A 15727-nucleotide genomic window follows, 5' to 3' on the forward strand; every position below is an offset into this window, starting at 1 on the left:
CCCTACTCTGGGTTCACTCGGAAAATATTTTAAGTATAAAAGATAAATTTGCCTATGGCAGAAATAGTTTGTTGATGTGGCATTTTCTGTGTTACTATTTTATGCATTTGTGTAAGCGGAAAAGAATATTGTTAGAACAACAGAGATTTCAATCTTAATTGTTGATATACTTCAGTACCAATGTTAATTTTCACCTATTTTTACAGCCTGGGTAGAAGGGGAGCTTCGTCATGACCGCCTGCTAGCACCACATTATAGATACTATGTCAGAGAAATGCGAATTCTTGCATACACACAGTTGTTAGAGTCTTACCGTTCTCTCACTCTGCAGTATATGGCAACAGCTTTTGGAGTTTCAACAGAGTTTATTGACAGGTTAGATCCCAACTTTTTATGTTATGGTTTTGTAGCGATTAACAAAGGCTTATAAAAACCTCAATTAAACGATCGTTTTTACTGTAAAATTAACATTAATTGTAGTATATTTAATCATTTTTTTGTTTTAGTCAAATCTGCCTATACAGCAATGTGATGTAAAGTTGATATACAGTATGAAAATTCTTCGTTAAAATCAAATTACATTACTACTTTTAAAAAGACTGGAAATTCATGATAATGCTCTCCCCATTTTGAAAAAATTGATTTGTGGAATCCTAAGCTGATCTTTTCACTACCATGTTGAGCCATTCCGAGAACTTCACTGGTTGAATTAATAATTTCTTCTGTAAATTTTGAGTGAATAAGTGGAATTATGTGCCAGCATGAGCTTTTGATGTGTTGAGAACATGAATCTCAAAAAGTAGATGAAGTTTGTTTTGGGCTTAGTCAAAAAAATGTGCATGTGACATGGTGTTGATGGTCTTTTATAAGTTACTTAGTTTTTACAATCATCAAAATGATTGATATTGTTATGGGTCCAGGATATGAATGAAGCAGCCTACATCCACGCAGATGCAGGGTTTGTTCAAAAGAATAGAAATGAAGGACCAGATTACAAGAGGGCACTTAAAGCCCTGACTGGCCTGGAAATGAGGCAAGCTGAAGGTGTCTTTTAATAACACCAGGAAGCTGCCAATATGTTTGCAGAGAAACTTAAGAAACACTTGTGACAGTGGTAGCAGTATTAGAAGTGGAAAAGACTGGTATCAGGCTGGGAAGTTTCTTTGGGACTTGAAGCTGCTGGAGACTGTCTCCAGTACATTTCTTTTTAATGGAAATGCGATGCCTAGCCCATTTTCATTTATCATTTTCTGAGAATCAGGGTTTGTGAAGGGCCATCTCTGTCAAATCTGTAAGTTCAACTGTTAAAGACATTAATGCCTACAACTTTTAAACAAATTTGGTGTTTAGCAACATTTGATTGGTATGCCAGAAGGGAAGATATGTACTCTAGACAAATGGCTTCACATCAATAATACTGTAGTCACTCATAGCCACAACTTGTCCCCCTCATCTTGAGGTGTTTATTTGGACTTCTAATGTAATGCCCAAGACATCATATCAACTTTCAAGGCCTTAAGTGCTATGCGGTGAAGAGCTTCATTGAATTCTTTTACACTAACTTGTATAGGACAGTCAAGAAGTATTGAAGAATTGTTCATATGCAAAACAAACCTTTGGTCTTAATAATAGGATAATCTTCTGATGCCAGCTGGAAACTGGTTAAAAAACAATCAAAGATTGTAAAGCAAGGAATTCTTGGCATCTGGCAAATCATGCGCATACAAGGTGGAAGCTGGTCACCAACCAAGCTTGGAACCTCATGACAGGTCAGTCTCTCTTTAACCGCTTGGAGAGTTGACCTTCGCTTTCCTCTCCTCCCCTAAGCCAGTTATTTATCCTAAAACTTGTGATTGTTTCATGGTTATCCATTCCAAAAGTCCCGTAAGATTCAACATTTTTAAGACAGTCTTCCAGGATTCCCGTGCTCACGTTCCTCAAGGACAGATGCAAATTGCAGTGGATGTGCTGCACGCATTTTCCTCTGCTTTTGTCATCAACTGTTTTTTGTGTAATGCTGATCCATCTCCCAATGTGAATATTTGTTCTTTAGCATTTGTTCCGATACCGTAATACAAACCCTCGGTCCTTTAACAATGGAAGGTAACTAGCGGCAGCTGGGACGGTCGTAAGCTTCGAACAAGGGGAGAACGGTAGTTAACTGCTTGTCCGATCGTGCGCGCGCCCGCGCGCCCGAGAGGTGAAGAATCACTTTTGCTTTCGGCCGCGGGTGTGAAGGACGTGTTCGTCATCGCTCTCTGCCCGCTTCATCGTCGTATGCTTTGTTTATAATGTGTTTTCTACTAATGGTTTTGTTTGACTTGAAAAATGAAACTGTAAGTACACTGTTTTCATTTTCATTACTTAATTTATGAATCAACATGGAGCTATCGCCGTAGAGACGGCGATTTCCGCTCTTTTTCATGAATTGAACCCTTGAATTATGTCTCGGTGCCGAGGCGGGCGCACTCGCGCCGAGTCATGTAATTTTGGGCAAAAGTGTAATTGAAAGATGTAAGTACTCTTTTTCATTATATTTTTGCCCTGTGCGTTCGTTGCCGAGAGCTTGATTGCGTTCGGCACGAGCCTCTTATTTTGTATGAATAGAATGCAATGAAAGTGGATTCGCAATGCAGTTTTCTTTTCATTTTCATTTATTAATTGCATCAAATTTAATTTTGGATCAATTTCCGCTCTTACCCGGGAATTAATCCTTACGATTTATTGCTGTGAAAGTGAAAATAGCAAGTGCAGTATTGTTCATTTTCATATATATTTATGATAGCATCATATTATTATGGATCAAGTTTCCGCTCTTACCCGGGAATTGATCTTTCCCCCTTTAAGTTCTATGAAGTGAATCGCAAGTGCAGTATTCTGTTTCATTTTCATATTACTTTTCACTGCTGTGCGGGGGTAGGGGAAGCGAAGGTCTGCCAGGAAGTCGTCGGAAAGCTCTCCCGCGACTCCCTTGGTATCCGATTCTTCGTCTTCTTTCCTGCCCCCCACCGCTCAGCTTCCTCGTATTTGTTTTTTGGGGTCTTCCTTCCGTTCGGGGTGGGGCATGTCTCCCCCCCACGTGCGTGAGGGAACCCCTCTTACTAATCTGTCTGTGCTACCGCAGGTGCTACATCCGTGGGAGACGACCTTGGACAGGTATGGGCCACTGCGGCTGCAGGGCGTGCCTAGCACGATCTGCTGCAGCGTCTAGCGAGGTCTGGGGCGGTGACCTTGGAGTGGTCTCCACTACAACCTTCACGGCCGCTTATGCTGCTTCCCCCCGCTGGTCTACACTCCCCATGCTGTGTCGGTGAGCCGTCTGCCGCTTCTAGGGCGGTCGCCGCCGTACCGAGGAGGGGTATGCCGCCGCGCCTGTGTTTTCTTCGTGTTGCCTGCCCCAGACTTCCGCTGTTCCAGCAGCTCGCCCCTCGCCCCTGGACCGCCGCCAGTACCAGGTTCCCGCTGGCTGCCGATGATTCTACGAGGCGATGGCTGGGCCTGCCGTACCTGTCGCTGATGTGGTTCCCGCTACTGGCTTGGCTGTCCCTTCTGTGTTTACCGCTGCCGCTGTTCCTGCCGCTCCTGAGCTGGTTGCTGTTCCTGTCGCTCCTGGTTTCCTGCGCCTGTCATGCTGGTCCTGCCCATGGTGTGTCTTCCCCAGTCCCAGGTCCTTCCGGACAGGTGCAGTCGGGCCGTGTTGCTTCGGCAATAGGCCCGACTCCGGCCTGGATGGAGGACCTGACGACTGTCCTGCGTGAGCTGACGAAGAAGAGGAAGGTGTCATCTTCGTCTTCGTCTGTTGCTGCCTCCCCCCCCTAAGAAGTCTCCTTCGGGAACTTCTAAGGGCCCGTCCCACCTCGGTGGGACGGGGGGTCCTTCTGCTGGTCCTCCTGCTCCTTCGGGAGCGGGGCCCGTCTCCCCTTCCGTAAGGAAGAGATAGACGGGGACCAGAGGAGTATCAGTTAGCTCTGGTACTTCCTCGCCTGGTGCTAGCGGCGATGCCGCTACGCCAGGTTCCGGCTCGGTCTCTCGTTCGCGGGAGATCCCGAGTGTACGCTCTCCCTCGGGAGACCGTGCAGCCAAAGTTTCGGCGCCAGAGTTCGCTCGGCGCCAAGACCACGGCACGGAGCAGAAGGCTGGCGAGAACCGCTCAGGTGACTCTCGCCAGGCCAGCGGCCGCTCTCGCAGCGACCAGCTGGTAACCGGGTTTTGTTATATTCCCCTAAGAAGACTCCTTCGGGAACTTCGAAGGGCTCGTCACACTCCGGTGTGACGGGGGGGTTCTTCTGCTGGTGGGCCTCCTGTTCCTTCGGGAACGGGGGGTCCCAGTCTCCCCTTCTGAGAAGAAGAAGACGGGGACCAAAGGGTGGGGTGCTGGTACCGCTGGTACACCCTCGCCTGGTCTTGGCAGCTCTGCTGCTAAGCCAGGTACCGGCTCGGTTTCTCGTCCGCGAGAAGTTCCGAGTGTACGGTCCCTCCTTTCGGTGACCGTGCAGCCAAAGTTAAGACGCCTGAGTTCGCTCAGCGTCATGACCGAGGCACGGAGCAGAAGACTGTCGAGAGCCGCTCAGGTGACTCTCGCCAGGCCAGCGGCGCTCTCGTAGCGGACCAGCCGGTACCTCAGGTGGACGTGACGGTCTCTGACCGGCCACGGGTTGAGGCTGGGAAGAGGTCCCCCAGGTCCCCTCGACCGACGGTACCAGCCTCGGCTGGTACCAGCGGTTTGACGTGCCGCGAGGACGCTCACCGGTCTCACCGCGAAAGTGAGCTCTGCAGGTCACCTGACCGCCGCTCCCACAGGGACCGGGCGGATACGGTGACCAGCAGCAGCTCGTCTGACACACGGGACCGGGGTCGACGTGCTCAGTCGAGCCGCTCGCCACAGGTGAGCGGCACGGCCAGGCCTGCAGATCGATCCCCACCGCGGGTTGGTGGATGACGGCTGCAGCCCCCCACGTACGCTGGTCCTGCCAGCGAGCGGGGGGGGTGGGGAGCGTCAGGTCTGTCTCTCCACTACCTTCAACTTCCTCGGGCTACACCGGGAAGAGCGAGGTAGCTAGGAGTGATCGTGAGAGGTGCGCCGCTCACGATCCCGTCACGACGCCGCACATGCCACGTATGGTCTTAGGACCAACCAGGACGTACGCGCAAGTGATTGGAGGCGACCGTCAGGGATCTGTTGCTGGTCCTTCTTCTGAAGGAGGAGGGTCCTGGGAGCTGCTCTTGTTGGAGGGACTGGATGGTCCTACTCCTCAAGACGCTGTAACTTCCGAGATTCAGAGTAACTTTGCCCAGGTTATTGCACTGATTCGTCAGCACAACGACCTGGGGGAAGGATCGCCGCTCCCACCAGCAGAGCCCATGTCTCTGCTCGAGTCGTTTTGGGGCCCGAGAGGGAACCCAAACCGACGGTGGGTTTGCCGCGATCGGAGCTTGCCGATTCTGTCTTGAACCAGAGTCTCTCGTCTCCGGACAAGAAGGCTCTCTCAGTTCTGGCCGGTCGATGATCAAGCTACTTCCACCTCCTCTACTGCGACAGCGGCGTTTCTACGTGTCTTCGGACACCGTATTTAAATACTCCTTCGGTCCTCCTGAGAGGTTTCGACCTCGACGAGGACTGGAATGAGTCGGAGGACGGTATCGGCTCTCTCCTGTCAGGTGTCGATCAGCCCCACCCAGACGACGTTCACAGTGGCGGCAGACCCTTACCTACAGTGAGAGTTCGTAACCCTCCTCGGGAAAACGTTTTCTCATGACGATACGTTTTCCCAGACTCTGGGAGGCCATCGCCGCAAGGGGATGGCTGCTCCTACTCTTCTCCAACTGCTAGTTCCACTGGGGAAGGGCGAGCGAGTATCCAATTCCTCCCCCATTCCCATCTCTCCTTACGGCTACGAGGGAAAGGGGAGGGATCCTACAGAGATTTCTCTGTAGGATTCCACGTTGGGGACTGCGCTACCGGGGGGACCTTCGGGTCCTACCTGACGTAAGCCCTGGTCGTTGAGGAGGGATCCTGCCCCATTCTCGATTTCTACGGGAATCGAGAGGACCACCAGCCGATATCGTTTGACGAATTCGGTGGGGGTTTTGCAGACTGCTTAGAATTCTACGGAATTTCTAGCGCATTCAGAGTGTTAGAGTTTCTTACGATCTCCAAACACTTAGGCGAGACCACGGTCCAAAGTGAGCGAGACGGGAATCCCCGATATGTTACACGATAATCGGGAACCTCGCCTATGCTCGAATTCCTGGAATTTCTAGCATTAGGAAGAAGACTGCTGCTGAAAGAAGAGTATCTCACAGTAGGCGACCAACCTGGAATAGAGAAGAACGGACGGGAATATCCAGTTTGGCTTGAACTATCGTCTTAGTATTCTGTTCACCATTGAAGCTTTCCTTCGAGGAAGACTTCTTCACTCTTTGATAGAGACCGAAGGTGGTCGATCTCCAATCCTTATTTTGTTTTCTTGAAGGAAAGAATTTAGGATGGAGATCGTTGTTCAGAATCCTACAAATATACTACGTATGTTAACCTCGCGACATGATTCTGCTAAGCAGTTGAATGGTCCGAGGGGTAGGCGCATATCCTGGTTATTCTACGGATTGCGACTTAGACGAAAAGTATTCTAATTGAACTGCAACTCGGGTTGCCTGCAACCTCCCAGGAGTTTCCAGTTTCAATTTTATATACTTATGGTGTTGTCACAACAACACCATTTAAGCTTTTATATTTACCGAAATTCGTTTCGCATAAATATAATTGCTCGAGCATATCTTTTTATGCTCGGTGGTTCTAGCCGAACGCATTCCTTCGTGGAAAGGATTACTTGGCAACTCAGGATGACGAGTCAGCGACAGCTACTGCGTATTGAATTGCCCGAGGCATTTCAGTACCAGCTGCCGCTTTGAGATGGACGGTTGGTTATGTCTTTCTCACCTGCTTTGATTGAATACCAACCGTATCTCTGCCCAAACAATCACGGACTTAAGTCTCTGATTAACGGGGATTCTCGCATACATGAATGACCATCTACTGCTGTGACGCTAGTATTCATCGTCTTCGGTATTGCGAGAATTTTTAAACAGAGATATCTATTCGACTCTCATCTTTCTGTTTACCGCACGGTAACAGAATTCTGTAATAGTCTCTTGCTGCATCGTATATCGATAATGCGAATGATTTTTGCGGAATCTTAGTTTGTCCTCAAAATATCTTGTATTCGGAGGTGTGCAATTGTTCATTGTTCACCCCGGATTAGCAGATGTATTGAAAGACATCGCCTACTCCCACACCTGCCAGCTCTACTTCCAAACGTTCAGCCCATGAGAAGCAGTTCTTCAGGCGGCACTCCCCTGTGTTTCATTACTGAAGAACGCCCCGCTTTCATTGCACACCGGACAGCAATGAAATGGCGGTTAGCGTTTTTCAGTCATTTGTAAGCACAGGTTTAGAATCTTGAGATTCCTTCTCTCGATTCAGCTGGAAGACGTAGGTTGCATTCATTGCCTACCTTCGTCTTCAACGTCACATAGTGTTGTTTCTCCTTAAGCTGAGATTCAACGTCTATGAGATTTTCTTGCCATCAGGGACCTCGGTCTTTTGAAGGCAATTGACTTTCGCCTTTTGAGCTTATGCATTAAGAGAATCATCGCCGCGCCGTCCGGCATCGGTGACTAACAAATATTTTATTTGTTTGGTCTCTCAGCATAACTCTTTAAAGGGCGAAGGTCACGTGATTACTTACCCGGATGCTTGGACAACTTGCCTCTACTGATTCCGAACCAGTCAGTCGGCAGCTGTCAGAGCGCCCGAGTCAGTTACGAACTATGCTGTGGACTTAGTTCGGTTGTTCCAGAGCAATCATTACTTCGTCTTAATAGCTTGTCAGTATGAGTACTGTACATAACCAAAGTCGAGAAGAGGGATAGGTCATATGACTATCCCCTTCTTTTCGTCTTAGGTAACTGCATGACTTCTCTTGAGAAGTCAAGCACAAAGGGATGGGGATTTGTGACGCTCGATTCGTACCGATCTTTGTAGCGAAGACTCCTCAGAACCCTTCGGTAACTGACGATTGGTTTGAGTCCTTCACAATACCCTCCCTAATGGACTTCACCGCCTCCGATACGAAGGCTATGCGGCTTTGTCCTGTAAAGGCGCGACGGAGCTGTCTGAAGAAACTCGACACCCAGGATGAGTGTGGACGCCTCTTCATCATTCTCTCGCGTTCCGCAAGAACTTCTCCGTGGCGCAGGTAATGAAGGCAGGCGCCTGGTCCAACCGGACCGCATGCACCTCCTTCTACCTTCGGGATATTGCCCACAGTTCCTTGGATCTTTTTCCTAGGGAACCGTGGTGGTTTGCTCAACACGTTGTGTAGTTAACCCAGACCCTCGCAGGCTGAACAGCATCGAGTCCTGGTGTGACCGTAAGAATGGATGAGGAATGAGTGTGTGACTGGCTCCTCTTCCCATCTTTTTCTTCCCTCTACCTCTGGATAGAGGGACACGGTCGTCACCCTGCTGGGTAAGGACGAGATGCAGGTGAGAGCTACTCAATAGAGCACCATCCTATCCCTTTCAGTAGGGATAGGAGTAAATATCCACCACTTCCTCCAACAAGGGGGAGGAAGTGGATGCCAAATTGAGACAAACCCATCATTTTATGATTGTCTCTTGCAAACAGGAACAAGTTCTTGCTTGCTGGTACGAAGAGATACGCTTGCCTCTCTCTTAGTACTTGGCCCAGAGGTCTGACCATTGATCCTGCGGTGCACACCCCGATCAATCGGACAGAGGTTTGGATCCCTCCCTTGCTCTTACGACCAGGGAGGCACTCCAGGGTTGACGAACACCAGTCTGTTCACCAAAAAGACTCAGATTCCTCCCACCAAGAAGTGAGTCTTCCTATTGTTAAAGGACCGAGGGTTTGTATTACGTATCGGAACAAATGACAATTTGTCGAAAATTGCATTTTTCCTAACTATACAAACCTGAGGTCCTTTACATATAGTCCCACCTCATGCCACCCCTCACTCTGCAACTTTTTGCATGGGCCTAAAGCAAAAGTGATTCTTCACCTCTCGGGCTGCGCGCACGATCGGACAAGCAGTTAACTACCTTTCTCCCCTTGTTCGAAGCTTACGACCGTCCAGCTGCCGCTAGTTACCTTCCTATTGTTAAAGGACCTCAGGTTTGTCATTTTACATTTGTTATATTGAAGATATTTTGAATATTTTTGTGTTATGACATGAAACTTTATCTTTAATTTGATCTTATTACACCTTTTCTGGGAATGTGGTAACGTTTAGTCTTTCAGAATTTGTTTTGGGACAGAGATGTTTAAAAGTTCACATTGCAGACATGGTTTATATGCTAGGATGTAGCTTTCTAGCATAGGAGTATTCCTATACCTATTCCAAGATGAATTTTAATAGTGGACAATCTCCAAGTGCGTTGGTTCTGTCTGCTTGCAGGACCAGTCATGGTTTCTGTCTCGTCTCTTTCCCAGGAATATTTAGGGGGCAAGTTGTACGGCTCACTCCCTTCCCTTTATCCCTATAGATAAATGTGATTCCTTTCACTCTTACTGGGTATATCTTCTTTCCTGAGAGAGAGAGAGAGAGCATGTTTTTTTTTTTTTTTTTTTTACAGGCTCATCAGTTGTCAGGCCTGCTTCTTGCCTTGAAGTCTGGTAGAGGCGGCATTCTGCTCTGAGCTTGGGAGCCCCTCTGCTTTACTTCTCTCTTACAAAGATGCCACTTCACTAATTTTGGTATGGTCATTGGTGCTGTGAAGTAAGTTTGGAACCCAGTCAGTCCTGTTTGCAGTGTGTTCCTTGCTATCGTCAGAGCCCCTACTTCTTGCTAGACTTTGATACTGAGTCATCATTTGGGAATACTAACCTTACAGGCGGCTTTTCTGATGTTTGTTTATCATCTCCCTCTGATGTTTCATCATCCAATGATGTTCGACTTGGTACTTCCTTTTGCTATATGAAATAAAATTATTGTATGGTTTTATTTGAATGTTATTCTGCTCTTACACACATTGTATCCTCTCTCTCTCTAAGAGTAGTCTGGTGTTTGACGTCACGGATGGGCCTGTTACGTCATGGCTTCTAATGATGGCATAATTTTGTTGGTGCCACATTCAAGTGAAGGGCGAGTCTTTCGCTTCTTTTGGTGATGGATTTTCTTGGTAAATTTTTCTCTTTTCTTCACATGTACATGTCCTGGGGAGGTCATCCGGTTGCTGTAGGAGATGAAGGAAGATCTTTTTGCCATCAGTGAGGCCTTTGACATGGGCTACTGGTCCGAATGCCATGACGTCACTCTGCAATTCTACGCCTGTTACATCAGCCTCAGTGACATCTCTCCCTCCGCCTGTTGCTGTGACACCACTCCCAACCTCATCCATGACTTCATTGCAATCGGTTGTCAACTCATTGGAGGTGTTTCTTTCAAGACATGGTTGATTGGTTGGACTCTTTGTTTAGTGGGAGGTGTCCTGGCATTCCAAGCAAAAAGTGTAGGGCAAGAGTTCCATTGCCTTCTCCTTCTCCCCCTCATTCTCAAGTTGGATGTTGGAGGATTTGGGACTTTGTCGCTTCTTCTGAGAGTGAGAGAGGTGCTTCACCAACTTCCCAGCATGGACATCACTCTTCCCTTCAAATCTGTGGATGTGTTCCAATCCGTATTGATCTTCCCTCGCATCAGAGTTCTCAGGCTGGTTCTTTGTCTCCTCAGTCAACGTTCTCAGGCTGGTTCTTCGTCTCCTCAGTCAAACAGAGGTTGTCACATGATGAAAAGGCTTCGATTTAGGGGCCAAAGATGAATATGGCCGTGTATATATTCTATCACACGTCCGTGTATGCAATGGAGGTCGTACTTTTGTCGATTGTATTCCAGAGTCAGAGGTTATCTTCTAGGCAAAGACTGATTTTCTCCCTGATGTTCTCGCATGGATCGTTCTACATATCATGGCCGTGTACATGATGGAGGTCCTACTTTTGTCGTGCGCCTTCCAGAGCAAGGGGTCAAGAGACTTCTAGGCAAGAGTGGTCTTCTCCCTAACATTTTCTCTTGGATCGTTCTACATCACATGACTGTATGTGTCATTGCACATCCATGTACATGGTTCATTGCTCGTCCATGTGCTTGGTTCATCATAAGTCCATGGGCATGATTCATCACAGTCCATGTATGTGTTTCATTGCATGTCCACGTGCATGGTGCTTTGCATGGCCACGTTCCAGTTTCTTCCTTGTCAAAGGTGAAGGCGGGATCTTATTTCATCATTCGAGAGCATAGTTGTTTTGGTGGAAGAGAATAACCTACCCAGTGGTAATTCGGAACGTCTATGCAATGCCTTTTGTCCACAGCAATGACTGGCGGACATCCTCAATGGATTAATTCAGTCAAGCCATCTGGGCTTCATTGTGGGAATTGGAAGTCTTTCTTCCCAAGACTTCAAACCTTCCCTGGTAGGAAGAATTCTTGTTTGTTTCATTGTTAATTACATTTGAATTGTTCCTAAGAGTATATTGACCTGTCTCATTCTTGAGATTCAGACCTACTCTGGTTAGGTACTTGGGTCTAGATCAAGAAGGCTTCAAGGCGAAGGAAGGATAAGGAACTGCTGGCCTTTGACTTAGCCTAGCCTAAGTGGTTGAGTTCTTAGCCTGGCGTAGCCTAGCTAGTTGAACCCTGTCATAACTACCATAGCTCTAGCCTAGAGGTTGAGTCTTAGCCAGACTTAGCCTAGCTAGTCAATCCTGCCTTAACCATCTTAGCGTAGTCTAAGTAGTTAAGTTCTTAGCCAGGCCTACTCTAGCTGGTCAGTCTAACACAGTCATCTTAGCTTAGCCGAAGTGGTTGAGTCCTTAGCCTAGCTAGTTCAAAACTACTTTAAACATCTTCCTAGCCTAAGTACTTGAGTTTTAACCTTGCAAGTGGCTTGCAAGGTTTGAACCTTCCTTTCCATCTTAGCTTAGCCTAAGTGGTTGAATTCTTGCATAGCAAGCCTAAGGGGATAAGTTCATAGGTTAGACTAGCCTAGTCTACAATGGGTGAACCTTCCCCCTATCAACTTGAGTTTGACCTTATGTGTTTAGGGCATGCTTTTCAAATCATCGGAGCATGTTCTACTTCTTGATTCTGCAAGATTTTTCCCATTCTTCAAGAGTTTGGGATTGGGTTGGGTTCAATTCCTAGCTTAACCTACTTTTATTCCTGGGTGGTTTTATCTCACAGTATTTAAGATTAATCTTAGCAACTTTGCCATGCTGGTTCCTCAGTCAAGGGGCAGGTTTCCTATCATCATAGGGCCACCTTTGTTGGAGATACACATTTCCTGGGCAGCTCAAGAACCTCCCCTGTCTACAGTGCAATTACTTTGACAATGCACAAGTTGACAGGATATTTAGAATTATCTGTGCTGGCCATTTTGTCGTAGGACATCCCCTTGAGTTATCCTATTATCTTTTCCATTGACTTTGAATGACCTATGTTAAGACTTCTTCTCTTTGACAGAAGATAGAGGTCTCCTATTCATGGTCCAGGAATTGTTCATTGGAGAAGACGACTCCTTTCTTCAGTCGTCTTCACTCGTTGACAGTCGTGATGGCTGACAAGCTAAATCATTGGAGTCAAGTCCTAGGTACGGAGTGGTCTCTGCATCAGGACGTTACTTCCTCGAAGAGAGTTGCAAAGCTTCATGGCCTGAGTTATGACGTTAAACACACCAGGGGTCGGGGTCTGTGGCCTTCGAATTTGTCCTGGAATTCATAGCCAAGACTCAAAATCTTTAAGTGCATGATGGCAGATTTACCTCATTTTCAATTCCCTCCCTGATTGAGTTTATGGACAGCAATCCGCAGGAGTAACTGCTTTGTCCCGTCAAGAGCTCTGCACTGCTATCTAAAAAACTCTTCACTTTAAGGCGTATGTGTCAGACATTTTGTTAGCATGGGCCGGTCCAGCAAGTTCACCATTTCATTGTGGGTGTGCGAGGTGATTAAACAGTCATACTCTGCACCTAGTTCTGTCACAGTCTGTGCAGGCTAGAGCACATGACATAAGAGCAAGGAGTTTCTCTCTGGCATTGAAGAACTTATTTGTTCATACGATTCTGAATGCTGGTGCCTGGCTCTGGCAGACCAAGTTTGCTTCTTTTACCTGAAGGACATTGCCCACAGGTCCTTGGACACTTTTTCCTTGGATCCATTGGTGGCTGGCCAACAAGTTGTGTAGCTCATCCAGTGCCCCTGACAGGAGAATTTGTATCTTACCCAAGATGTGTGGGAGAGAGAGTGAGCGAGTTGGTTGGTCTCCCCCCCCCCCTTTTTTATTATTATTATTATTATTATTATTATTATTATTATTATTATTATTATTATTATTGGTGGGTGGTTGGAACTGGTTCGAGATAGGTGAATGTGGCAGCCATACTGGTTGCAGTTATTTGGTTTGTTCCAAATCAATGGACAAATCTGCTTCTCAGAAGCACTTGCTCCTCTCTGGCATGGAGAGGAGGAGTGGTAACAAATCCCTGTGGCCTACATGGTTTGTTGCTTGAACAGACAAGTGTTCTCTTTACCTTCCATGAATGCAATGAATCTGGACATCTCATTGTGTTTAATCCCAGCAGGCTGAGTTTTTTTAGATACGTGCTTATCTATTCTCTACCTCCTTTAGAACTCTTCCTAGTATCTTCTAGGAAGGGTGGTCAGGTGGGTTGAACCCCCAGCTGGTTAAGGATACATGTACCACCCTCCAAGTATAAGTCTATTCTATTGTTAAGACCGAAAGTGTTTCGCCTATGAACAAATGACAAATTTTTAATCAATCAGTATTTTTCATAGCTAACAAACCTGTGGTCTTAACGTTAATTGTCCCGATATCCTGGGTTGGAAGAAAGAGACAGGTCACGAGGTTCCAAGCCTGGTCGGTGACCAGCTTCCACCTCATATACACATGAGTGGCCAGATGCCAGATTCCTTGCTTTACAATCTTTGATTATTTTTAAACTGGTTTCCAGATGGCACTAGAAGATTAGCGTATTGGTAAAACCTCAGGTTTGTTAGCTATGGAAAATACAAATTGATTAAAAAAAATTTCATAATTCAAGGAGTATATAGTGTACTTCATCCTTGAAAATTGAGGATTTCCTCCTTTTACACCTTCAATACCCATTACTCTCAATTTCCCTTTGAGCATTTGATAACCGTATACGTCTGAGCTTCTGGCCTTCAGCCTTAACCTTGTATTTCCATTCATCATTGATGCTTAAACTAGATTATGACAAGTTTAGGATAACTGTATAAATTTGCCATTTGATTTTCCCCAATCAACATTTTTAATCTACATTTTTGCAGATTCATATTTTGAATAAGTCAAAAATTAATTGCTGAAGAGGTGCTTGGAGGATGAAAACCACTTGAAATATTTCGACATTTTAACCCTTTTGCTTACCCAGGCTTGACTATGATAAATTTTGTGTTCAAGAGTTAGTACTAACCAGAATTTACTTTCAGGGAACTGTCTCGTTATATTGCTGCTGGTCGACTTCACTGCAAGATTGACAAAGTTGGTGGGATTGTTGAAACTAACAGACCAGATTCCAAGAACTGGCAGTACCAAGCAGTAATCAAGCATGGTGATATTCTTTTAAACAGAGTCCAGAAGCTCAGCAGAGTTATTAACATTTAGTGAAATATATGATTTAAGTGTATGAGAGTACAATGCAATGGAAGTGTAAAGTATCTTCACTATATTCATTGAACTTTTATTTTCTCAGAATGTACGAGGTGATGTACTGGTCTGGTTTTATTTAATAAAATGTTGGTTAGATTATGCATATCTTTATCTGCAACTTTTGCCTAAAAGCCAAGCTTTGGGGGACATGGTCACTCATTACAAGTATGAAATTTCTGCAACTTTTGCCTAAAAGCCTTGCTTTGGGATACATTGTCACTATTACAATTATGGAACTATGTTAAAATAAAAATTATGTGCAATTTAACACAAACTGATATAACACACAACATGAAGCAGTCAAACAACTATCACTCCCCTCACATCTCCTTGGCTGCTTTTATTCACACCCATGTCGTCTTTCAAAACTACCACCAAAGATACTACACAAAATAAGGGAAATTTTAATTTGGCTGTCAGCAAAGGCATAGCAACATGTCTTCACTCTACAGCAGCTACTGAAAATGTGCTAGCTTACAGCAATTGATTGGGGACTCTCCTGAAATGCTCCTAACAACAATTAACTACCAATTAATGATCTTGTCAACCTGATGCTGCGGAATATTGCTAGATAACAGGCTATGATTTATATTTCCATAGTATCATATTTTGATAGTAAGTACAAAAAAAAAAAAAAAAAAAAATACACAACTGAGACAAGCACAGAACACAATTTCAGCAAATTTTATTGTGCACTGGTTAACTAAGTGGCAAACCTTAATAATCAACAGACTAGAGTGCAAAACGACAAAGTTAATAAGCTGAATACACATAAAATTGCCTGCATTATAAAAAACTGAAAACTTACAATTACTACACTGAAAACAAATGAGCAGTTACAGTAACTGAGCAGTGGCAAACATGCTGGAAAATAGAGGGTAACTAATGCTATAAGCAATAAAAATCACAATACTAATCAAAAAGCACATTGAGAAAATATATGAATGAAATCACAGGAATGGCATATCACG

General features: G+C 45.7%; 1 long non-coding RNA gene across 1 annotated transcript; it reads left to right on the forward strand.

The window, feature by feature from the left end:
• Positions 1-6: 6 nt before the first annotated feature.
• LOC135219457 (uncharacterized) lies at positions 7-14855 on the forward strand. Its single transcript, XR_010315442.1, has 2 exons — positions 7-375; positions 14537-14855. It is a non-coding gene; the product is annotated as an uncharacterized LOC135219457 (long non-coding RNA).
• Positions 14856-15727: the final 872 nt, after the last annotated feature.

Source organism: Macrobrachium nipponense, chromosome 1, assembly GCF_015104395.2.
Source record: "Macrobrachium nipponense isolate FS-2020 chromosome 1, ASM1510439v2, whole genome shotgun sequence".
In the NCBI taxonomy this organism is placed as follows: domain Eukaryota; kingdom Metazoa; phylum Arthropoda; class Malacostraca; order Decapoda; family Palaemonidae; genus Macrobrachium; species Macrobrachium nipponense.